Source organism: Carcharhinus amblyrhynchos, chromosome 6 (assembly GCF_965287045.1).
Source record: "Carcharhinus amblyrhynchos chromosome 6, sCarAmb.v2.hapA, whole genome shotgun sequence".
Classification (NCBI taxonomy): Eukaryota; Metazoa; Chordata; class Chondrichthyes; order Carcharhiniformes; family Carcharhinidae; genus Carcharhinus; species Carcharhinus amblyrhynchos.
The window spans coordinates 91,428,448-91,454,760 of NC_137329.1; the positions used below are offsets into that span (position 1 = coordinate 91,428,448).

General features: G+C 43.1%; 1 protein-coding gene across 1 annotated transcript in view; it reads left to right on the forward strand.

Annotated features, from left to right (window-relative positions):
• cacna1c (calcium channel, voltage-dependent, L type, alpha 1C subunit) overlaps positions 1-26,313 on the forward strand; it is a 1,035,639-nt gene that overhangs the window by 995,850 nt on the left and 13,476 nt on the right. The window lies entirely within an intron of this gene.

The following is a 26,313-nucleotide window of genomic DNA, read 5'->3' on the forward strand; positions in this document are numbered from 1 at the left end:
CCTGTTCTTTCCTATCTGCCAACCAGTTTTCTGTCCATCTCAATACATTACCCACAATCCCATGCACTTTAATTAAAGTGCAGACTGGAGGGACTGATTGTGGACAAGTCCTCAGGACCGGATGGAATGCATCCAAGGGTTCTGAAAGAAATGGCGGAGGTGATAGTGGATGCCTTGGTGATTATTTTCCAAACGTCGCTGGATTCCGGGGGAGTGCCGGAAGATTGGAAAACTGCTAATGTTACGCCGTTGTTTAAGAAGGGTGGCAGGCAAAAGGCGAGGAATTATAGGCCGGTTAGTTTAACGTCTGTTGTAGGTAAAATGTTAGAATCCATGATCAAGGAGAAAATAGCGAGGCATCTTGAGGAGAATTGTTTGGTAGAGCAGATGCAGCATGGTTTCGTTAAGGGGAAGTCGTGTCTGACGAATTTATTAGAGTTCTATGAGGATGTGTCTAAGGCGGTGGATAGAGGAGAGCCAGTGGATGTAGTGTTTCTTGATTTTCAGAAGGCATTTGACAAGGTGCCTCACAAGAGGCTATTACAGAAGGTCAGGGGGCATGGAGTTGGGGGTAGGGTGTTAGCGTGGATAGAGGATTGGCTGTCAAATAGGAGGCAGAGAGTGGGGGTCAATGGGTGCTATTCGATTGGTGGTTGGTGACTAGTGGAGTGCCCCAGGGGTCGGTGCTGGGGCCTCAGCTATTTACCATTTATATAGATGATCTGGAGGAGGGAACCGAGTGTACGGTGTCGAAATTTGCAGATGACACCAAGATTGGTGGAACGGCAAATTGTGCGGAGGGTGTGGAGAGTCTGCAGAAGGATCTAGATAGGCTGGGCGAATGGGCCAGGAACTGGCAAATGGAATTTAATGTTGGCAAATGTGAGGTTGTCCACTTTGGTAGGAATAATGGTAGGAAGGACTATTACTTACGTGGTGAAAAACTGCAGCATGCGACGGTGCAGAGGGACCTCGGGGTCTTTGTGCATGAGTCACAAAAACCCAGCTTGCAGGTGCAGCAGGTGGTCAGGAAGGCAAATGGGATGCTGGCCTTCATTGCGAGGGGGATTGAATATAAAAGTAGGGAGGTCTTGCTGCAGCTGTATAGGGCACTGGTGAGGCCGCAGCTGGAGTACTGTGTGCAGTTTTGGTCACCGCACTTACAGAAGGATATTTTGGCCTTGGAGGGAGTGCAGAGGAGGTTTACTAGGCTGATTCCGGAGTTGAGGGGGTTGAACTATGAGGAGAGGCTGAATAAACTAGGCTTGTACTCGTTAGAGTTTAGAAGAATGAGGGGAGATCTCATTGAGACATATAAGACGTTGAATGGGATGGATAGGATAGAGGTGGAGAGGCTCTTCCCGCTCAGAAAGGACAGTAGGACTAGAGGGCACAGCCTCAAGATAAAAGGGGAGCGGTTTAGAACGGAGTTGAGGAGGAACTTCTTCACTCAAAGGGTGGTGAATCTCTGGAATTCTCTACCCGTTGAAGTGGTGGAGGCTGCCTCGCTCGATATTTTTAAGATGCGGGTTGATAGGTTTTTGATAGGCAAGGGGATTAAGGGTTATGGGGAGAGGGCAGGAATGTGGAACTGAGCCACGACAGATCAGCCATGATCTTATTGAATGGCGGGGCAGGCTCGAGGGGCTAGATGGCCTACTCCTGCTCCTATTTCTTATGTTCTTATGTTCTTATGTAAACATGTTGGACTTCGTTGAGAGCCTTCTGAAAGCCTAAATAAGCCACATCCATAGGCTACCCCTCATCAAGTCTACTATTTATTCTAAGAATTCCAGTAGATTTGTAAAGCGTGATTTCCCATTCGTAAATCTATGCTGACTCAGATTCGACTACTGTTTACCAATTGTCCTGCTATAACATCTTGATGATGAACTCTAGAATTTTCCCCTCTACTGATGTCAAACTGACTGGTTTGTAATTCCCTATTTTCTTTCTTTCATCCTTTCTAAATAGTGAGGTTACACTAGCTACCCTCCAATCTGTAGGAATTGTTCCAGAGTCTATAGATTCTTGGAAGATGACTATAATGCATCCAATAATTTGTACGGCCACTTTGTTAAGTACTCTGGGATGTAGATTAGCAGGTCCTGGGAATTTAATTGACCTTCAATCCCAACACTATTTCCCTACTAATACAGATTTCCTTTAGTTCCTCCCTCACTAAATCCTGTGCTCTCCAATATTTCTGATAAATCATTGTGTCCTCCTTTACAAAGATAGAACCAAAGTATATATTTAGTTGGTCAGCCATTTCTTTGTTCCCCATTATAATTTCCCCTGTTTGACTATAAGGGACCTACATTCATCTTCAATCTTTTTCTCTCACCTATCCCACAGAAACCTTTACAAGTCAGTTTTATGTTTCCTGCAAGATTACTCCCATACTTTAACTTCCTCTACTTAATCAATCCTATGGTTCTCCTTTGCTGAATTCTGAACTGCTCCTAATCCTTGGGTCTATTTTTTTTTCTGGCCAATTTCTACGCCCTTTCCTTAGATCTAACATTATCTTTCATTTCCCTTGTAAGCCATAGTTTGACCACTTTTTCTAGTTTTACTTTTGCACCAGACAGGAATAAATAATTATTGCAGTTCACCAATGCACTCTTTGAATGCTTGCCATTGCCTATGCACCATAATATCTTTAAGTAACTAGAAGAGGATTTTCTTAGGATGTCCCTCTGGGGGGTCTTCTATTCAGCTGATCTCAGCTAACAGGAAGACTTAAAAGACAATATGCAGTTAAAGATGTTCTTTATTTGACCAACACGTATGGGGAGACAGATATTAAGAGGATTCCAACTTCTGACGTCACAACACATTAGCACAACAGATATACATTTTCAAAGATTTGATCTACCTGCCCAACTTGTCATCCAAGCTGGATGGTCCAATTACATTAATGCGCCTTATTTAATTTGGTCAATAGCATTCTATCTTCCAGCAGAATTAGGAATTCAACTGAACCCAGAGGTTTTCCAGCCATTGCCTAGTAACCTTGCCTACGCAAATCCAGCAGACTCAAGGGTTGCTCCTAACACCTGCAGTCCTGAGAATGAGAAGGGAGTCATCTTCTCTTGTCTGTTTTCTGTCCCTTAGTGGAGGCTGAAAACCTCTATTTATTGCAACAAGAAGCTGAATTCTATTAATCTCAAAAACCTCGGTAGTTTGTAGCTGCCTGGCCTGCCCTTGATAATAGGATATGTGCTCTATTGTTCCAAAAGAATGTGGTCTACCTAATTAAGTTTATTTCCCATTATGGCTAGGGTTAAGTTGCTTATTAGCCAAAGTTCACAAGAAAATTCAAAAGTACAGTTTAAATCTATATGTGCTTAAACAGACAATACCTTTGACTAGTATACAAGTGAGGCACATCGTGATACCTTTGGTAAATATAAGGCACACTGTGGTCCCTACTTTAAACTATTCTGCTTTGTTTTAATGGTCTTCAAAAAGCAGGGGTTTATATTCACTGCTACAGTTCCTTACCCCTACCCCCCACCAATGGCTAGCCCAAAATTAGGCCATTAAATAGAGCTGTCCCAATAAATGTTCTTAGATCCTGAGGAATAACTTGGCCTCCAGTGTCCTTTGTTTTTTTCCCTTTACCGCCGTTACTGATGCTGTACATTCTGTGGCCTTAGCAAGTCGTGCACAGCCATATTTAATCAAGTTTATGATTACCACCAATGCCAAGATTACAATGAAAAAGAATACGCTTAGCCAGCCTAAGAGCTAACCACCTAAGGTAAATCATTTGGGGTCTTTGAGTTCCCCCACCTCTTTTTTGATGTGTTCAACCAGATTAGTTATATTTTCCTAAACTATTGGGTGTTACGTGCAACACTCTGATCCAATTACTGCACATGTCTTACCCCTTGCTGCCAAGATATTATCCAATTCCAATCGGTGTTGAAGCACCAGTGTGCACGGCTACTGTCACATCATTGATCTTAGGTCAGCGGCTGTACTACTTGCAACTTGTTCCAAAAATGGGAGCATAAAATCAGAACTTTTCACATTATTTCAACTACTCCATTGTGGGGAAACAATATACCAAAAAACGGTTTTGTCTCTGTAATAGCCCGTTGATGTATTGGCCAGAGAGGGAGTTTAAGAGTATGATATATGTATGGGATTACATATCCAAGGTGATATAACCCACTTCATCTGACGAAGAGCCAAGGATGTGCCCTATCCCTGCAAATCCATTATGTTCCATTGCGAGTTGGATAAGTGTTGCCTCCTCTGAAGCAATAAGAAATATTGCAAGATTGGTCACTACTGGGTAGATTCAGACATAGCCGGGTGATTTAATGAATCATGTAGTCATATTCACTCATGCCTAAGTTTTTCCCTTGTGCTATATTCTAGCACAATATATTCCTTCTGGTTTTAAGTATTGCTTGTTGTAAGACTAAACTAGGCGCTGGTTTTTCTAGGTAATAGATAGCTATATGTTTATATAGCTCAACCTTCCTGCACATGATTCTGTTTTGAAATTCTTTCCTTACCTCTCTACTAATGAAACCTGATCTTGGGTGTCCAGGATACCTAGAATTCTGAGCTGTTTGATCTACCATTATCAATTCTGACCATGTCAGAGGTAATGGTTGTGGAGGTATTTCCCCACCCTCATGGATGGATGGGGATGTGTGAACATATCCAACACTTTTGACTGTCTAGATGTTCTAGCATTTGTGTATGCCATACATAAGCAAGTGTTCACACGTACCTCCCAAGGGAAACATTGAAGTACCTTAGTTGCTGGTCCTAGCCGAGTCAAAGTTTGTACATTCAACACTAAGATACAAACACACCTTTTCATCATTACAGTTTTTATAGCTTTTCCCCCTTTTTAAAAAAGAAACAAACCCCCACCATTGGGTCAATGTCAAGTAAATAAAACTCATTTATGGACACAGGCAACAAACATGCTACTATTCCACGTTCTTGACTTGGCCTCCGTGTTGAGTGTAGTCCAATCAATCTTTATTGTAGCTGTAGAACTTCAAAAATCTTCGCTATAGCAGGTGATATCCTGTAAATATATACCAAAAATGCCTTTTGGCTTTAAAGTTTGTAACTTATCAATTGAATTATTTCTACTTCCCCTCTTCTAATTATCCCCCCCCCCATTATTCTTATGTCATGATCTATTATTCTTATTGTCATGATCTGGCCTAATGTAGTAGTTTATCTGCAAATCCAAATTTTGAATTATCACTAAGTATAAAATTTCAGGATTACTCAATGGGATATAGGACCATTTATCAGGGCACATGTTTGTCCTGAAACATCAATGAATTTCTAACCCTATTTTGTCTGTCATAAGTTTCAGCATTACCTTATCTCCTGGTGTAGGCAATTTAGGAGTATTCTGTCCTTCCAGTTTACTCTAATCTCTGTGCTGCTTCTGAGTGATTATCTGTTTTTTGAGAGAATGCAGATGGTCTATTACATCATACATTGAAATACTGCTTCTTAGTTTATTTAAAGTTCTCCTCTCCGTGTCATTGCATCCTCTGGGAGCCACATTGCTCTTCCTCTTATCAATTCAAAAGAGGTTAATCCTGTTCCTTGGGCAGGAGGAGCCCTTGTTGCAGCAATATTGCAGGCAAAGCCTGCACCTAATTGTTTTCTTCTTCTAAAATAACTCTGGCTAAACTGTTCCTCAATGTTCAGTTCATTCATTCCACCATCCCCGAGCTCTGAGGATGACATGGTATAGGAAATGTTTGCTTTATTCCTAACATTCAACAGACTTCTTTTCACATTCTCCTTTGAAGTGGGTTCCCTGATTAGAATCTAACTGAATAGACATTCCCCACCTAGGTTTTACCTCATTTGCCAATGTCAGAGCCACAGTTTTAGCCATGACATCTTTGCATAGAAATGCTTCAACCCATCTGATAAACTGATCTACAATTATCAAACAATGTTTTTCCTTGGACCCATGGCAAAGGCCCTGTGAAATCCATTTGTAAATTTTCCCATGGTCCTTTGGGTCTTGCCCGACTTCCCATTTTAATCCTGCCGGGATGGCTTAGTTCTAGTAGGGCGTACTGCAGGCACCTCTGGCAAAGCTTCACCACATCTCTTCCCATCTGCTTCCACCAACATTTCCTCAACAAATTAAACATTTTGTCTCTGTCTGTATGTGCTAATCTGTGGTACACTTTGAGCAACAATTGCTGTATTACCCCTCCGGGAATATTACTTGACCCTCCCTTCTTCATATTGTACTTGATTTTTCCATCCTCCATCTTTCTTTCACATTTCCTTTTCCTCTTCAGCTGCTTGTTCCTGCATTTCCTTCACATAAATATCTCAGCTATCTTTGACTGACATAGCTGCTACTCCTGTATTCATACCCAATCCTGTTCTACTAGGCTCTTTGCAGCTTTATCGGCTAAGCTGTTTCCCTTCTATGCTTGATTCTCAATTTTTTTCTGGGCATGAACTTTTATTCCTGCTGCCTCTAAGGGGCTGCGGGCTACTTGGAGTAAATCTCGAATCAAATTCTCATGCTGTATGCGTTCTTCACTAGAAGCTGCAAAACTTTGCCGACTTCAGAGTGCACTATTCCAAAGCATACCTTCTGTCAGTGTAAACATTAACTCGCTCCCCTTTGCTCCATTCTGAAGCTTTGGTAAAAAGCTAACAACTCTGCTACTTCTGTTGAATTATTTCCGAGGATTTTGGTCTCCTGCAATCACTGTTCCCTCATCATTTACTACCACCCACACAGTGTGGGATTATTCATTAACATAGTTTCTTGCTCCGCCTACACACAGATTAATTGTCCCTTCTCCTGCAAATGGCTTTTCTGCTAAAACTTCATACTTTCTCATTCGCTTCCAAAACACATGCCCCGTTCCTTGCACTATCAGTCCTCCTGAGGGATTTTCCCTTACATCTCCGCTGATTTCTACATGCCTATCTCCTGGCAAGAGATTTGCTTCCCATTTTGAAAGTCTTCCTTCGGAAATTCCTTTCAACCTCTAGACTTCCAGGAACTGGACGATTGTGTGGGGGTTATGAAGAATTATTTTTTCCCGTCAAAGTGAGGGACTCTGAAATACTTACTGCCCACAAGGTACATGCTAACTCTCTCACACATCGATACATACCTCTGGCAACTGAATCTAATTGGGTGGATGGAGTAGTACCCCACTGGCCTTAATTTATCCCCTTGTCGCTGAGTCATGACAGCAGCTTGGATCCCGTCATTTTCCTGACAGAAAATATGGAAAGGTTTCATGAGATTTGGCAATCCTAAGGCTGGGGCTTTCACCATAGCTTGTTTTAAATCTAAGAAAGCTTGTGCTTCCGTCTCTCCCCATTCTATCTTTTCTTTGCTGTCCCTTCCTCCTTTTATCTGGTCCTGTAAGGTCTTCATCAATGCAACATAATCTTCCACAAAATTCCTACAATAATTGAAAAGTCCTAATTGCCTCACTCCTTTTACAGCATGTCTCTGCAGTAAAAGCATGGCTTTGTTCCGACCCACAAGAATCTTTCTTACCATGGGATATGACATCTCTCAAGCAAGTCATTTGTTCCTGTCCTAATTGATCCTTTTTTGGGTTCAACTTGAGACCAGCTTCTTGAATCGCCTGAAATACCTTGCGGAGGGCTGGGCAATGCGATACTGAAATGTCAGAGGCTATCAAAATGCCATCCACATGCTCTAGGATAGTCGTTCCTCCGCGTTCTAATAGATCAATTAATTGAGCTAAATATCTGTGAAATATGGCCCGGACTATTGTGAAATCCTGTGGCATTCGGATCCAAGTGTACTGCTGTTTCCCGACTGTGAATGCAAACTTATATTGGTGTTTCTTCGCTACGGGGATTGACTAAAATCCGTTAGCTATGTCTAGTATTGTGAATATCATCTGTTCGGACCCGATGTTATTCAGGATACTAGCCGGGTTGGCCACTATGGGGTGCTCTTGAGCTGCGTAGCAGTTTAAGGCTGCATGATTAACTGGCCAGGTCGGTGAATCAGTCTTGAAGGAGGTTTTAGTCACTATTTGTTGCTTTTCTATGTCTGCAATAATGATTTTAACTTCTTCCATCGCTTCTAGCTATATCGGATACCCGGGCTGGCAGTGGTGTGAGGGATGAGGGATCCCCCTGGAATCGTTACCAGAAGAACGGCCAAATACCCACAAACTTGTTTATGCACAGCCCAAACCTGGGGGTACCATAAAACTAAATTTCTCCACACCGTTCTGACCACCCAATTTGTTCGGAGGACTTCTTATCCAAGAAATTATGCCTTTCTGTTTCTGACCCCACCGATTTCGTTTGTAGGGCTTGCGCCACATGATAGTTACCTGCCTTAGCATCAATTACAGCTCCCAACTGTGCTAAAATATCTGTTTCCAAAATACTTCCTTCGCATGTTAAATATCCAAATCTGAACCAATTTCTCTCGAACCCCTATCTCTCATGTAATATGTTCACTTAATATAACCATTTTAGGAGTAACTGCGGAAAACTATGAATTGGATGGTTTGGTCAGTGTACTGCAAGGGTAAACCCATTATGGATATAGCTGTCCCAGAATCCACTAACATAGTACAATGATAACCCCCTAAATTTGCCGTTACATACATGCTGGGGATCTCGCTCTGTAATCTCGAGATTCGCTAATTGTCATTTCTGTCCTAACAACTTCTGCAACTCATCTGCCGATATCTGGATTACTGTCTGTGATGTCTGCTGTGCTTGGGGCGGAACCTCAGAAGGCTGCCTCACCCATCTGGGATGCTAGTCCTTCTTTCCCTCCCCCTTTCAGCCAATAATCCTTATGTCATTACCCTTTTTCTGCCACTTCTTATTCTCTGTGGATTTGCTTCGATATTTTCTAGCATGATGCCCTTTCTTCCCGCAGACGAAACTGAAGCTGTGCCTTAATGGATATGCACTGGGGTTACTTTCGGATTTTTCCTCATGATTATCTTCTGCTTTCGTATCCCAATTCATAATTTCCTGATAATGGATTCCTATCGGAAGACCCATTTCTATGATTCTGGACTGAATCCTCCTTTAAATAGATCTAGAAACATATCATCATCCCTGTTTAAGGTCAGCTACCCCTCCAGTATCCACGCATGCCCTGAACTTCCTTTCCCCATATTCTTCTGCTGATTCTTTGGGTTGTTTAACTAGTACTATCTTGGTCCAATTGGCATTCCCCCCACCGACTGCCCATCCCATACCCCTTTTAAATTTGTTGTACTTTTTTGGCCGTTTGCCAATATCTAATCTCGCTTATGTAAGTTAAAGGGTAACAAATGCCACCCGCCCCTCGCTAACTTTCCCTTCATTAATATCCTCACATTGTCTAAAATTATGAACTTCCTTTAACTCATCCATATGTTCTCAAAATGTTGATTTCTGATTATTCTGTATTTGACCTAGTTTATCCATAAGCGTTTGCTCCTCTGTCGCCATGAGTGGCATTTCTTATGTAATGACAGCAGGTTGTCCCAATCCATCTACACAAGTTTTTGTTACTGTTTGAATTGGAGCCATATTAGCAGACAGAGGTGCCTCCATAGGGAGGGGATGACTATCACTCTGAACTAATTTCTTCAGTGTACTTCCCAAAATTCATTCCCATGCAATCATGGACGTGATAGTCCCGTCATCATTCTACCCATGGAGGTTAGAGTTTAGAAGAATGAGGGGAGATCTCATTGAGACGTATAAGATGATGAATGGGATGGATAGGATAGAGGTGGAGAGACTCTTCCCGCTCAAAAAAGACAGTAGGACTAGGGGGCACAGCCTCAAGATAAAGGGGAGGCGGTTTAGAACGGAGTTGAGGAGGAACTTCTTCACTCAAAGGGTGGTGAATCTCTGGAATTCTCTGCCCGTTGAAGTGGTGGAGGCTGCCTCGCTAAATATTTTTAAGAAGCGGGTTGATGGGTTCTTGATAAGAGAGGGGATTAAGGGTTATGGGGAGAGGGCGGGAAAGTGGAACTGAGCCACAACAGATCAGCCATGATCTTATTGAATGGCGGGGCAGGCTCGAAGGGCTAGATGGCCTACTCCTGCTCCTATTTCTTATGTTCTTATGTTCTTATGTATTCATTGCTTCTTCCTGAGCCGCCTTTGCAACGGATGCCTGCTTAGTCTTTGCCTCCCTCTGGAGGGAGTTTCTCATCATAGCAGCCAGTATCAAAGCCGGCATTTATGCTTTGTATTTAGATTGTCCTCTCCACCATGCTTTTTGCTTCGGCGCCTTTGTAACTGTCATTTTCTTTAATATTTTTTCACGTTCTGCACTATCGTTTGAATTAAACAATCGTCCGATCCCCATCTGGAATCTATCAAATCCAGACTGCTTATAGCCATCTTGCGGCTTCTCACCTCACTACCTCTTCCTGTTTCACTCGCATCTCTCCCAGGAAACTCCTACTAATAGGACTTGCACAGTCCCTTCACCTTTCTTTTTTGAATCCCTCACTGGGGATTCCTCGCGCTCGAACCGTTCACCACCCTTTTGTACGGTTTAGTTCCTCAGCGCCTCTTATTGCACGGATTTTATTGCTCGGCTCTGTAAACCAATCTAGTTGGCTGCCCCTGGCCCCTTTTTAGGCGCAGCTAACTCCTAACATCTTTATCTACCCAGAGTTTTCTTTAAATCGCTTCACTGAGGACGCCTCAGGATTCTGTCCCTAATCCCCTGCTTTCAACGTAGTTTCTTTATACAGTCATACTGCATTTACACCCCTTTCCCTTCGTTCAACGTACGACTTCCAGACATGTGACCCCCGAACTGCTGGGTGGCAATTAGAAATGGACTCACCCACTTCTAGGAAATATGTCTTGCCTCCGGACTCCGGTGACCGACTATGCTCACAGCACCAAGTTGTAAAGGAATTATTTCGGGGCATCCCTCTGAGGGGAGTCTTATTTTCAGCTGATCTCAGCTAACACAAAGACAGTTAAAGACGTTCTTCATTTGACCAATACATATCGGGAGAGAGAGGATTCTAACTTCTACCTGATGTTACATCACGTGAGCACAACAGATATACATTTTCAAAGGTTCGTTTTACCTGCCCAACCTGTCATCCAAGCTGGATGGTTCAATTACATTAATGCACCTTATTTAATTTGGCCAATAATATTCTACCTTCCAATCGAATTAGGAATTTATTGATCAAGTGAATTCAGAGGCTGTTCGCCCGCACCCCACCGTACGTGCGCAAATCTGGTAGGTTCAAGGATCTCTCCTAACACCTGCAGTCCTGGGAATGAGAAGAGAGACATCTTCTCATGTCTGTTTTCTGTCCCTTTATCATGGAAGCTGAAAAAAATCTATTCATTGCAGCTAGCAGCTGAATCCTTCAATTTATTTCAAAAACCTTGGTCCTGGCTTGCCCCTGATAATAGAATATATGCTCTATTGCTCCTAAATAATGTGGTCTGTCTATTTAAATTTATTTTCCATTATGTCTAGGGGTAAATTGCTTGTTGGCCAAAGCTCACCAGAAAGTACAAAAATGCAGTTTAAATCTATAGTGCTTGTTCAAAAATGATTATTTATGTGCTTATACAGACAATACATTCATATGAGAAGCACATTGTGATACTCTTGGTATATATAAGCCACACTATGGTCCCTATTTTAAGCTAAACTACTTTGTTTTAATAATATTCAAAATGCAGAGGTTTCTGTATATCTTTGCTACAGTAACCAATCAGCCAATTCACGCCTCATTTCATCATAATCTCCTTTATTAAGATTCAGGATCCTCATCTCAGAATCATCAACATCTCTCTCCACCTTAATGAAGAATTTTATCATGTTATGGTCGCTCAGCCCCAAGGATTATCACACAACTAGACTGCCAATTATTTCTTTCTCATTAGACTATATCCAATCTGAACTCCCTAGCCTGGAAGATAATGGGTAGTGACCAGGCACAGCAAAGAGGTTTAGCAATCATTTCCTGTGACCATTGGTCTGCAGAGTGAGCACCCTATTCATGTTATCCACGATACTCTCTGCCTCATGAATGCTCCGGTGTCCCCAGCCACCACTCCAGCTCCAAACCCCAGACTGAAGACACTTCTTGCACACATGAATGTCCCAGCTTCCCACATGGAACATGAAGAGCATAGCACAACTTTGAATTCTCCTGCCATGACTTACCCCTTTAAATTAAGCCTTTGGAAGATGCTTAATATCAATTACTCTAAGGCCCTTCTTCCCTGGTCCTTGTTATCACAAAATATAATCTTACAAACCATAAATAATAAAAGTAGTAAATACTTATCCAAAACTCATCAGTCTGCTCTCTCCCTTGTAACCTCTACTACTTTTTTAAAAGTTTAGAAGCTTATTTATTCATGTTAGGATTACATTAACAGTGCGATGAAGTTACTGTGAAAATTCCCTAGTCACCACATTCCAGCACCCGTCTAGTACGCTGAGGGAGAATTTAGCATGGCCAATGCACCTAACCAGCTCATCTGTCAGACTTGTGGAAGGAAACTAGAGCACCCGGAGGAAACCCACACAGACGCGGAGAGAATGTGCAGACTCCATACAGACAATGACCCAAGCCGAGAACTGAACCTAGGTCCTTGGCGCTGTGACGCAGCAAAACTACTCTGAAGATTTAAGAAGTTAGAAACCAAAAAAAATCTCTTTACCCTCTGAACCAAATTCAAACTGTGTTCCATTTTTTCAATACCCACATTGAGTCAGGATAGTCCCTTTCTCAGATAGAATTCAGATGAACTGAGATGATACACACACTACGTAAGCTTCAATAGTAATCAATCTTTTGACCAATCAAATGAACTAAATCAATTTCACTAAGGAACAAATTAAAAGGGGCAGCTCCCAGAAGGACGGGAACCACCCGAAACAAAGGACAAAGTAGAAAGGAAATTTAAAACATCAAATCAAAATCTCTGTGGTGCTCAGCAGGCCTGGAAAGCACCGACGGTGCCCTTGGATACCACATGCTCCCTCTCCACGGACACCCAGCCATCAGTATAGCCACAGTAGAGGGGCAGAAGTTGGGTAGGACGACCCCCCTCGGTTGCCTGCTGCCTGGACCTATTTATGGTGAATTTTGCCAGGCTCAGGTTCTCCGCCTTCCTTGCCTCCCTCCCCTCAGCACCGGGTGTCTGTAAATCAGGGGCATGGGACTGAAGTGCAAACAAAGCATCAATAAAAGGTTTTTGAAGAAACAAAAATGTTTGTGCAGTCTATAACATAAAACGTACACATGGTCCATGAACTCCACAAGATTGCAAAAAGGGCAAGTCTCTTGGGAGCCCATGAACCAGTGCAACCTAAGATTGCAAGGTACTGCTGCATGCGCCACCCTCCACCCCAGGTCTCCACGATAGTGGGGGAAGATCCCTCTGTTGAGATAGTGCAGTCTATAACTGGAGGGGAAGTCTAGGCTGGGGACCAATGTGAAATTCCGTCCGAGCAGGGATATGTTCAGACAGGTTCCCACTGCACAGTTGTGCCTCTTCAAGACCATTCATGACTTCGGTCCAAGCACAACTGTTCTAAGGTCTTGGATGGCGATGGCCACACGCCAGGCACCCCCCCTCCATGCTCTGCGAGCATGTGGGGTTTCATCCAGCCTACTCCTCTGCCACCTAGCAGATCCTCAACCCTGGTCACAGCCCTCCTTTCCGCTAGCCGCCAAAAGTTGTAAAGGCAGAGGAACGGATTCCAACGGTAGCCACTACTCCAGACGGGGGAGAGCTGCAGCTCAAGCTGACCGTGTTCCAAACTTTGAGAAGGTCCAAGTAAAAGATGGGTAATGCCTGCAAGGAATTCTGAAGATCCTCCAGATTGTGTACAGGAGCTGCATGTCATAATTCAGGCAGTGCACCTGGCAGAAGAAATACGCTGCCGGGGACACATCATGGAGGAGGCTCGACGGAAAGATATCTCCTACTGGGAAAATTTATTTATTAAAATAACTTCCCGGGTCAGGCATCCCACAGATTGAGCTGCCTCGAGGAAATGCCCTCCATGCCCTTTGTTACTGCACAGAGGCGCTTCCTCTACAAGCTGCTGCTGCACACCTTCCACTACCGTGTCATCACCTATCGTCCAGATACACCTTGGCAGACCATGCTGCCATCCAATGGCAGAGGTCCCTCAATGGAGGGATCCTCCCCCACTATCTAGGAGACCTGGAGTGGAGGGTGGTGCATGCAGCAGTTCTGTACAATGGTAGGTTGCAATGGTTCATGGGCTCCCAAAAGACATGCCCTATTTGCAATCTTGCAGAGTCCATGGACTATGTCTATGTTAATTGTTATAGACTGCACTCCCTTTTTAGTTATTCCAAAACTTTTGTTGCTGTTTGGTTTGCACTTCCACGCTCCTGATCTACAGGCACCAGTGTAGGGAGGGGGGAAGGAGGCAGAGGACCTCTTCGTGAACCTACTCCTGGGCCTGGCCAAACTTGCCAGGCAGGGGTGATCGAAGGGGTCATTCGACCTGACTGACTACCTCTTGACAGCAGCTACAATCGCAGCTGGATGTCCTTGGAGAAGGAGCATGCAGTGTCCAAACACACTGTTGAGGCCTGCTGTGTCACTCTAGTATATGTTGAGATCAGCACTAATCAATAAGTCAGTCACTATTAATAGGCCAAATGGTCTGGAGGTCATTGCTATTGGAACGGTTGTTGAGCGAACCATTGGCGTCTTCTTTACACCGGTGGTAACCTCTGGTGTTTTTGTCTTTGCACAAGTGTCATGATTGGTTGATTTAAGTAATGTTGGCATAAGCATTAGAGGTTGTCTCTGTGTCTGGTCAGCAGGTGAGATATTGCTTTCCTCATAGCGTCCGTTGGAGTTATAGGAAGGTTCAGGTCAGGACTTTGTATGATTGAACCAGCATTGTCACAGGTTCCGATTCCTGCGAATCTGTTCTTCCAGCCAACAACCGGTCCACATGTCTCTTCCAGATAAGGACTGAAATTCTCTTAAAAAAGATTTCTAAGTGTCGATTCACATGAAAACTGGAGTAATTCACACTGTCTTTATCAATGGGAGTTCAGACAATATTCTCCCACACTCTGCACTGCAGATGACACTAGCGTGAATATCCTTAAATTTCAGGGGACAGGGGCATATTCCTGCTGGAGAGGCTGAAATCAGCACACTGAGCAGGCCACTGTGCATGCGCCGATGTGTCAGTGCCAAGATCAGCACATGTGCAGTGGCCCCATACTGACCCTCTTTGCTGGCCACTTTGATTGCTGGCCAGGCCCATGACTCTTGCAACATAGATCCCCCATAACCCAATCGCTGGCATTTGACCATTCTGGGCCCAGCCCCCCCTCGATTTTTTTTTCCACCCCGTCCCCACAGTTAACCCCTCATACAGTTCCGACCACCCCAGCAGGCTAACTGCCCCACCAGCTGACCAGTCCGTGCCCACCCAGCCCTCCCTGATCGCTGGCCTCCCTCCTACCCCAACTGTTCCCTACACAGAGTGGCTGCAGGACCCCCCACCCCCACCGATTGCTGTCTAGGCCCCACCCTATCAGGCTCCTCCCCAGGCCTCACCCCAATAAGCACTGCCCAATCCCCGATGGTCAGTGCCAAGGTATTCCCTGGGAATTGGCGTTTTGCACCTTGGACAGTGCCAAGGGCATTCAGGCTGCCATTGCCCGGGTGCCTATGCCAAAAGGGTAGCACCCTCCACCGCCCAACCCCCCCTGGGTGGCCCCAATTTCACTCCAGCAAGGTCAGGCCCAAAAGTGGGGAGTTAGTGGGAGAAGCTAGCAGATCCCAAGACTTCAATCCTGGGCTTGCGAATCTCATTTAAATCATTTCCGCGTCTCCCTGCCAATTCCTGGTGCAGAGCAGACACTGCCAGAAATCCAGTGCTGGAAGACACAAGCAAGGCACAAATGCTCATACAACCACTGCGAGATTCTCCCAGCCCACTGCATTTAAAAAATTAGCGCATTGGGATGGGAGAATCGCAGTCAAAGTCATCTGCAGTCTGGATAGTATAAGAAATGAGTCTAGTCCATGCAAGGATTGTGGCAGGAACCCATTCCTCCCCTGTGGAGTAATTCCTGACCAAAACTCCTTTTCCTTGGTGGAAGACTCTATACTTTGCTTTGCCTTGCCACCATTCCATTTGTATTTACTATTACTGTTGTAAAATCATTTAGTTTTCGGAGATTGCAATAGGTCGAATGACAAACGTAGTTGTCTCTTCATCATTAGGAATGCAGGAGATGAATGTGTAGTATTCCTGTACACTTATGGGAATTTAAGACATTGGACCAGGGAACCTTGTTCTTTGATTGCTCTCAGGTTGTATTTCATGGTTTGGACAAAAAGCTCTGCTAATCCGTTAGTCACAGAATGATACAATGCGGACCTCATATGCTGAATGCCATTCTCTTGTAAGAAATCTTCAAAATCCTGTGAGAATAATTGAGGTCTGTTATCACTTACCAGTTGTTCAGAGAATCCAAATGGACTAAAACCTCTCCTAGCTTCTCGATAGTCTTCTCTGATGAGGTTGATTTCATCACAACCTCTGTCCATTTAGCTATTATTAAGGAACATACGCCCTTTGGAAGGTCCTGCAAAATCCACATGCACTCTTTGTCGTGTCTGTTCAGGCCATCCCCATGGATGTAGTGGATCTAAGGGTGGCAAGTTCCTTACCTTCACACAATAAGAACATGCTCTGGCTTTCTTTTTAACTACCATGTCCAGTCTAAGCCACCAGAAATAACTCCTCATTATTTCCTTTATGTGTCCGAATCCGCAATGGCCTTCATGTAACTTCTCTAACACTCTTCAGTGTCAGCAGAATGATCATCCTGAGCCCCCATCAAACACACCCTGAATGTATTGATAGCTCCAATCTTCTGGATGAGTGCACTTTCAGAATAGTTTCCAAGTTTGGAACAAATCTTCCATAATAGCTCAACAATCTCAGGAAGGAATGTAACTGGTTAACATTTTGAGGAGCAGGCACTTCTGTGATTGCCTTCACTTTTAAAGATTTGTGAAGACCTGTGGTGTTGATTTGCATGTCTCAAATACTCGATGGAGGATTGGAAAAATTTACACTTGTTCTTATGGACTCTCAAACCATAGTCTTCCAATCTCTGGTGGCATCCAGATTCTCAAGATGTTCCTCTTTACCTCTTCCAATGACTAGGATGTCACCCAGAAAGTATTGGACTCCACTCAGTCCATTCAGGATCTGATCCATTGCCCTTTGAAATAACATAGGACAGAGGTGATACTAAACAGCAATCTTTGGTACACGAAAGAGCCTTTGTGTATCACAATTGTCAGAAGTTCTTCTGACTTCTTGTCCACGTTCATCCCACAAACAACTCTTCAATGTGAGGTAACGGATACTTTTCTGTACATAATACTGGATTTGTGACGACCTCGAAGACACAAATCCTTACTGATTCATCCTTCTTGATAACTGAAACTATTAGCATGGCCCACTCACTAATGCTGACAGGTTCCAAAACTTCCATCTTCACAAGTCATTCCAACTCAGCTTACACCTTGAGCCTAATACCATATGGTACAGATGTTGTCTTCAAGCATTTTGGTTGATTTCCTCCTTTTATTTTCAGCTTAGCTGTTACATCTTGCTTTTATGTTCCCTAATGCTCCATCAAACACAACAGTATGTTTCTTTAAAACTTTTGTGAGGCCTGAATCTCCATTGGTCATCATATTAACTTCAGCCCGAAGTTCAGTTGAATCTTTTCCAGCCAGGTACGACCCATTAACACTGGATAGTCGCCCTTTACAACTAATCTGTTGTTTGCCATTCAGTTGCACAGCTACCTCGATGCAGCTCTTACGTAGAACCACTTCATCTGTGTAAGTCTTCAGCACTGTCCTTAATGGCTCAAGGAGGTGTGTTTGAGTTTCTTCTTGTAGCGCATATTGCCAGCGTTGGACTGGGGTAAACACAGTAAAAAATCTGACAACACCAGGTTTCAGTCTGAAACCTGGTGTTGTCAGACTTTTTACTGTTTCTTCTTGTAAACAGTCTCTGGCACCAGTGAGGATGCTGCCCCAGTGTCAACTTCCATCCTTACTCGCTGCCCATCCAAACAAGCTGTCCATCCAGCTGAGGAGTGACCCAGTATCTGTATATAGATAAAAGGTAAAGTCGCTAAAATTCCAGATGACCATAGGTTGTTCTCCCCTTTGAGGGAGAGATTTTAACCTGGGGATCATCACACCTCATGCAAGGGACAAGGTTGAGAAGGGCCTTCATGAATAACCTCAGCTGGTCCGGGAATTGAACCTGTGCTGTTGGCATTGCTCTGCATCACAGCTATCCAGCCAACTGAGCTAACCTGAGCCCCATCACTAGTTATGACTGGCACATAAGAGATAATTCTCTGCAAACCGTGAGTTACTTTGTTTTTTTCGACCTTTTTGTTCAGCATGGACGTGTCTGTTTAAATGCTGTCTTGGTTTGTTCTTGCTTCTTATTTTTACTTAGAGCTTGCTTTTTGTTCCTGCAGGCACGGCCTATGTGATTTTCTATTCCATAGCTTTGATGTACCATGTCTTTGCACGAGCATTCAGCAGCAAAATATGCTAGCTTTGCACATCACTAACATGTACAAATATCAAAATTCTTTGATGTCGATTCAGCAGCGATTTTGTGTATTCAAGTACTCAGACTCAAATGCTGAGCTTCCTTTGTTTCTATATTGCTTCACCTTGCAGACAACAAACAAACCTGTCCCAAATTGTGTCATTCAGCACATCTCCAAATTCAAAATATTCTGCAAGTTTTTTTAAGCACAGCCATGAATTGTACGATTGACTCCCCCTCTTTGTTCTTTTGTGTAATCTAAAGCACTCTGCATTCATCAAAGTTTCAGCAAAAAAATGTGCTAACAAAATATCTATGCTGTGCTCATACATGTTATTGCCTGGCTTCTCAGGTTGCACTAAACTACAGAGGTGATTAAATGTTTTTCCCCCATCACACTCAGGAAAGTGGACACCATAGTACCTTCAGTTATTTTGCTTTTCTGCGCAAGGTAGTCAAAATGCTCAGTATAGGAGCTCCATCGCTCCATATTTTGATCAAAGGTTCCATGACACTGAAAGCTCCCATCATTTTTCTTACAAATGGAAGTTTCCTGTAAGTACACTTTGCAACACACTTCCAGGAACAAAAAGCAAGCTCTAAGTAAAAATAAGAAGCAAGAACAAACCAAGACAGCATTCTTCTTTCACGCAAGGCAACAACCTGAGCTTCAGCCTCTTATTTAGCACAGCCAGCTCTATACCTGCTGCAGAATATCGTTATTCATATCCACCTTGCCCATTAGATCCAGAGCACATGCAAAAGACTTATTTTCTGACCTTTCTTTTTCTGACTTTTTCTCGCCAATTTCTTCATCCCATGTGGCTAGCAAGCACCGTTAATCACCCTGGTTTCCAGTTTTTATTTGCATATTGGAGAATAACTATAGAAAGCACTGGAGGGTTAAAAACAATGGAGCTTTATTTACAGTGTGTGTCCTAGAAACATAGAAACCCTACAGTGCAGAAAGAGGCCATCTGGCCCATTGAGTCTGAACGTAAGAACATAACATAAGAAATAGGAGCAGGAGTAAGCCATCTAGCCCTTCAAGCCTGCCCCGCCATTCAATAAGATCATGGTTGATCTGAAGTGGATCAGTTCCACTTACCTGCTTTTTCCCCATAACCCTTAATTCCCTTGTCTATCTACCCATGACTTAAATATATTCAACGAGGTAGCCTCCACCACTTCAATGGGCAGAGAATTCCAGAGATTCACCACCCTTTGAGTGAAGAAGTTCCTCCTCAACTCCATTCTAAACTGCCCTCCCCCCTTATTTTGAGGCTGTGCCCTCTAGTTCTGTTTTCCTTTCTATGCGGGAAAAATCTCTCTACCTCTACCCTATCTAGCCCCTTCAGTATATTGTAAGACTCTATAAGATTCCCCCTCAGCCTTCTAAACTCTAACAAGTACAGGCCCAGTCTATTCAATCTCTCTTCATAAGCTAACCCCCGGTATCAGCCTGATGAACTTTCTCCGTACTCCCTCCAAGGCCAATATATCCTTTCGTAAATAAGGGGACCAAAACTTCACACAGTACTCCAGCTGTGGCCTCACCAGTGTCCTGTACAGTTGCTGCAAGACCTCCCTGCTTTTATTTTCTATCCCCCTCGCTATAAAGGCCAACATTCCATTTGCCTTCTTGATCACCTGCTGCACCTGCAGACTGAGTTTTTGCAATTCGTGCACAAGGACCCCCAGGTCCCTCTGCACAGTAGCTGCAGCTTTTCACCCTTTAAATAATAATCCCTCCTACTATTATTTCTACCAAAGTGGATAACCTCACATTTGCTAACGTTATACTCCATCTGCCAGGTCCTCGCCCACTCACAGCCTATCCAGATCTCTCTGCAGACTTTCCGCGCCCTCCATGCAATTTGCTTTTCCACTCATCTTCATGTCATTAGCAAACTTTGTTACCGTAGACTCAGCCCCCTCCTCCAGATTGTCTATGTAAATGGTAAACAGTTGAGGCCCCAGCACTGATCCCTGCGGCACTCCACTAGTCACCAACTGCCAACCAGAAAAGCACCCATTGATTCCAACTCTCTGCTTCCTGTTAGAAAACCAATCCTCAATCCACGCTGACACTTTACCCCCAACTCTGTGTACCCTAACCTTCTGCAGCAACCTTTTGTGAGGCACCTTATCAAACGCCTTCTGGAAATCTAAAAACACCACATCCACTGGTTCCCCTCTGTCTACCGTACTAGTCACATCTTCATAGAAATCCAATAAATTCATTAGACACGACTTCTCCTTCATGAATCCGTGCTGCATCTGCTTGATCAAACCATTCTTTTCAAGGTGTCTTGCTATTTCTTCCTTGATGATGGATTCTTGCATTTTTCCAACTACAGACGTTAAGCTAACTGGCCTATAATTCCCTGCCTTTTGTCTGCTACCTTTTTTAAACAGCGGTGTAACATTAGCTGTTTTCCAATCCTCTGGCACTTCTCCAATCCTCCAGCACTTATTTTCCAATCCTCCGGCACTTGTTTTCCAATCCTCTGGCACAGTGCCGGAGTCTGCACTGACCACAATCCCACCCAGACCCTACCCCTATATCCCTGCACATTTACCCCCTAATCCCTCTAACCTATGCCTCTCAGGACACTGAGGGGCAATTTTTAGCATGGCCAATCAACCTAACTCACACATCTTTGGACTGTGGGAGCAAACAGTACCCAGAGGAAACCCACACAGACATGAGGAGCATGTGCAAACTCCACACAGACAGTGACCCAAGCTGGAAATCGAACCCAGGTCCCTGGAGCTGTGAAGCAGCAGTGCTAACCACTGTGCTACCATGCCGCCCCCCATGGCTGCTTGGTTTCTCTCTATTTCTTGCGCTAGTGACTAGTGACATCACTTCCAGTGAATACTTGAATACATTAATACAACAGAGCTTAATGAAGCTAATAAAAATTAATACAAATATGTAACACACTTATACTATACCTCCTCCAAATTCTTTATCCACTATATATGAAATTGTACTCATTTACTTCCCACACTCATACATTTACATTGTTATTAGCATATGATTGGTATTGCTACATTATTGTTATTAGCATTAATTCCAACGTTCTCATTTCCCCATTTCTCCCTTCAACTTTCTTATCGGGTGACCTGGAGGCCTTATTACCCTTCCAGATTTTGTTTTCCATTATGTTAGAGGAGTGGTAGACACTGCTGTTCCTAGTTCTTCCTGTTGACTTGGAGGTTAAACTGGCATTTAGGTGTGATTTCATTCTTTTCTTCCACATTCCTTTATGTTGAACCATATTTGGTCAGCTCAACTGTTGTGTTGATCAGTCATTGCTGAGTAGTTTCTTATGGGATGGATAAACATCATGCTTATTTCTTTCCTTTCCATGTATTAGCTGTATCGATGCCTTCTGTGACTGAAGAAGAACATTCCTGTAGTGAGAAGAAAATTTCTTATTAAGTTCACCCATGTTTTTACTATTGATGGTGAGAGACTGCTATTGGAATCCAGCAACCATTGTGATTGTGACATGCTGGCTGGAAGCTGCATTGTGTACATGGTGGTTGCTATGTCAAAAAGCTGTACTATCATTATAGGTGGAGTAGACACTTCCCGGATTGCTAATCACTCTCTTACCACTTCCACTGGAGGCCTTATGATTATCTCGTGGTCTGACCATCGGGGGTTTTCTGGAACCTGCAATGTGAATAGGCAAAGCTGCTCTGAAAAGAAAGGAGGGTTCAGATCTGAAGTCTGAATCTGAATACTCTTTAGGGTTTCAGTACTTGACACCGTGCAGTTCTAGTTTGCAAATGACAGTGATTATCTTGACATCCTCTGCCATCTGGATGAGATCCATGCTACACAGGTATCATAGAATCATAGAAACCCTACAGTGCAGAAGGAGGCCATTCGGCCCATTGAGTCTACACCATTGAGTATCCCTGCTCAGGAGAAAGAAAGTTCTTTACGGATGATGCGCATCAGCTCAAAGAGCTATTTCCTGCTGAACCTCAATAATTCCAGGATCATGCCAATGACTATAAATCAGAGTCAAGTGAAATGCATGTCATTCAAAGCCAGAGGTCTTTGAGCCATAGTTCCTTGTCCAACAGGACTGTCATGCTGGCACCTGAATCTAATTTTAAATTTAGATGGCTATTGACAAACATGTCTGGATTCCCAAATGAGAAATCACATTCGTTGACCTCACCCAAGAAGCATGGCTGTGTCTCTCCTGTTTTTCAGTCTTGACCTCTTGGATTATTTTTGGCCTTTGATGTCTTTTTGGAGTTTGACTTGAACAGTTTGCTGTAGTGTTCTATCCTGTGACAGTGGAAACATTGGGCTGTACATGCAGGAAAATGTTCTCTGCTTCACACCACAGTGCTGGCACAGTCACTCTGCTGGCCAGTTCGGGAATTGCTTTCTCTAACTTGGATTGTCTCTATGTCATTGACGCCTGATGAGCTTGCCAGAAGAGGCTCTAACAAAGATTCATCCAGACTTGAAATGTTACATCTGGTTTTTCTCCACACATGCTATCAGACCTGCTGAGATTTTCCAGTATTTTCTGTTTTGGTTTCAGATTCCACCATCCACAGTAATTTGCTTTTATATTGAACTAAACTTAGGGATGACTTCTGCCCCATGTTTTATTCTCTGTCCTTAAAGTTGCCTGATGCTGTTCACAGAATTCAGACAGGCTAACTATCCAGATTAACTTGCCTGGGGTTAGATCCTCTTTACCTTGTTGGTCTACAGACTTTTTCTTTAAATCTGAAGCAATGTTGTATGTCAGGAAGTTTTTCAAACAAAGTCCCCAATCTTGTGACTGGTCTGGGTCTTGGGTTAGCCCATATTGAGTTGGAAGTGTTGAATTGTGATCGACATTAAGAATTTTTAAATTGTACGTGCAACCTTTTGGGCTTACAGTCTTTTCAGTGGTGTCATCATTGACTAAGAGATAAAGGAATTTCCCACACTTGCCTGTTTTGGGAAGAAGACTCTTAGCAATGGTTGCCACATCAACTGTGGCCTGAGTTATTTTGTTCCACAGTTTATTATGGTGAGTAATAAGACATTCAATTTAAAGTTATGCTTGACGTTTTCCTGAGCTGGACAGTTGCTATCTCCTGGGGGATTTGAATAATTAATTACTTTTCTGATCTTATTAGTTCAGAGGCCATGTATTAGGGCTGTGCCTGGGGAATTGCGTTTTAGCAGTGGACTTTCCTGCAATGGCATCTCTGACACTGAATTAGGAAAAGAGTTCTCAGGACTAGCTCCAGCCTGGAACTTTAAAAGATTTAGCTCACCTTTATAGGCTGTGTGAATTCTACACTCTGAAGATGGACATGCAAGGGAAATTCAGTGAAGTCTTCTGCTACAGTAAAAGTCTCTGCCTTGAGTTTCCAGGCCTTTTCTCTGGAGTGTTTTCTCGTAAATTTCTTCTACACCTCCAGCTTCTGTTGGGAGTTTTTCTCAAGTCAGAATTTTTGTTGAAGTTTTTCTTGGTCTTCCAGCATCTCGATTTGTTTCAACGTGTTAGCACAGTTGAAGGGTTTTGAACCATAGCTGCCACTGTGTTGAGAGCATGTTAGTTACAGTATGGTGTATCTTAAATAAATCTTTGTAGTCTTCAATAGGTAAACTGTAAGTCTTAATTAACAGAACTATTTACAGTATTACAATGAAGAGTGCAGGCTAAGGGCTATCTCCATGCTTAGGTCACTACTATGTAGTGCTCAACACTACATATGCCTTCTTACATCACTGCATGATCTATACTGCGTTCAATCCCACATTAATCCTACAGTGATACCTACTTTATACCATAGTGATGTCCTCTTCACCGAGTGCCACCCTATCTAACCCCATGAGAGAACCTACCAAGGTGACTTTATCTAAGTCTGTGGAGGGTGCACCTATCCTGAGGTGTGTTCTGGCAGCTGTTGGCCTGATTTTGACATAATAACTTATCATTACACCGTGATGTTTGAAATGCAGTCGAAGAGATCATGAGAATGATCCTTGGCTGGGCCAGCATTTATTGTCCATCCTTAATTGCTCTTGTGCTGAGTGGTTTTTTGGCCATTTCAGAAGGTCTATGACCAATGTAATCACTTTTTGACATGAGTAGCAGCCTATAACAGTGTTGACAAGTCCTCAACAGTACTTTGGCTCTGGGCCTTAATGAGGGCTAAGTGCCCTGCATTCACAAATTTCCCCTATGTTCTGGAGCAACATTCAGTCTTGAGCTCCTTAGCTGGTGTTGCTTCTGGAGATTAAATACTCAGATGCATATCATAAGGATCTTACATTACACTCACTTTGCCACAGTGAAGAAGGTCATTGAATCTCTTCCTCTGTTAGACCCAATTCATTCTGACCACATTCCAACTGCCGTTGGTCTCTGCCAACTTGATTCAGACCTGTTTTTCTGAGGAGGTGGCTTTCCCTCTACCATACACCATAGATAAAGGACATCCTGCATTGCCTCCAAGAGAATCTGCAGGTCAACATCAGGAAAGCTAAGGGTATTCTTACATGAGTTACAGCTCTCTCCCTCTCCTGCTCCATCAATAACATAGCTACGTTTATTTCCTGGCCCTGGACAACAAATCAGGCCCCGTGTCTCTGTTACGGTGATTAAATCTAAATCATTTATCCATATTTGTTCCACTGGTTTATTTTCGTCTTATTACAACTACTTTGAACATTTATCAAAGAAACTTCAATTTAAAGAGACTTTAACCACTATTCTTTACACAGATCTCATTTGCTGATAGCCTCTTATCGTCAAACTCTGTCTGTCCTTTCATGACTCCCCTGCTTATCTTCATCCAAATCAGTACACTGCTTTATTACCTTTATTTTTATTTTTTAGATTTCAAAATCCCCCTTCATTTGCTTACCATCCCACACCTTTTACTTTAAAGCCCTATCCACAGCCCTAGTTGTAGGATTGTCAGGGAACAGATTTGAACTATCTTTAAGTGGAACCCTTCCCAACAGATTAGCTTTCTCTTTCATTATTATTGTACTAGTACCCCACAAATTGAAACCACTTTTTCTCACACTACTTCTTGAGCTAGGCATAAAGCAAGAAGTTGGAAAAAAAAGGAAAAAGACTCACATTCAGATATTTGCCTTCAAACATAACATTGGCATACTAAGAATTAAGAAGCACCGTGGTTTGGGGACCATGGTTCAGGGAAGGCACTAAAGGAAGTGTGGTTGTTCCAATGTAGATGATAAAGATCATCCAGCACCAATGAAAGCCTGGAGAGTAACCGATTCAACAGTATAAAATCTATCACATTTCTACCTCCCTTCAGCTCTATGAGAAACTAATCAGCAGCCTTCCATCAGTAAACCGTAGCTCCTGGAACTCTGACAACTCAAATGGAACATTAGTTTCGTTTCTCCTTCCACAGATGTTGCCAGACTTAAAGGGCGGGATTTTACCAAATCCCAAAATCATAAAATCCCGTGGACCTTTCCATGGTTTGCCCCTCACCTGCTCAGATTCCTGTGGCAGGCTAAAATTCCACCCACTGAGTTTTTCCAACATTTTGTGCTTTAATCCCGAAGAATAACCATTATGTTTCTGGTGAAAATTATCTTCCTAATGCATTATTTTGCACATAAAAAAGATATTCTATCA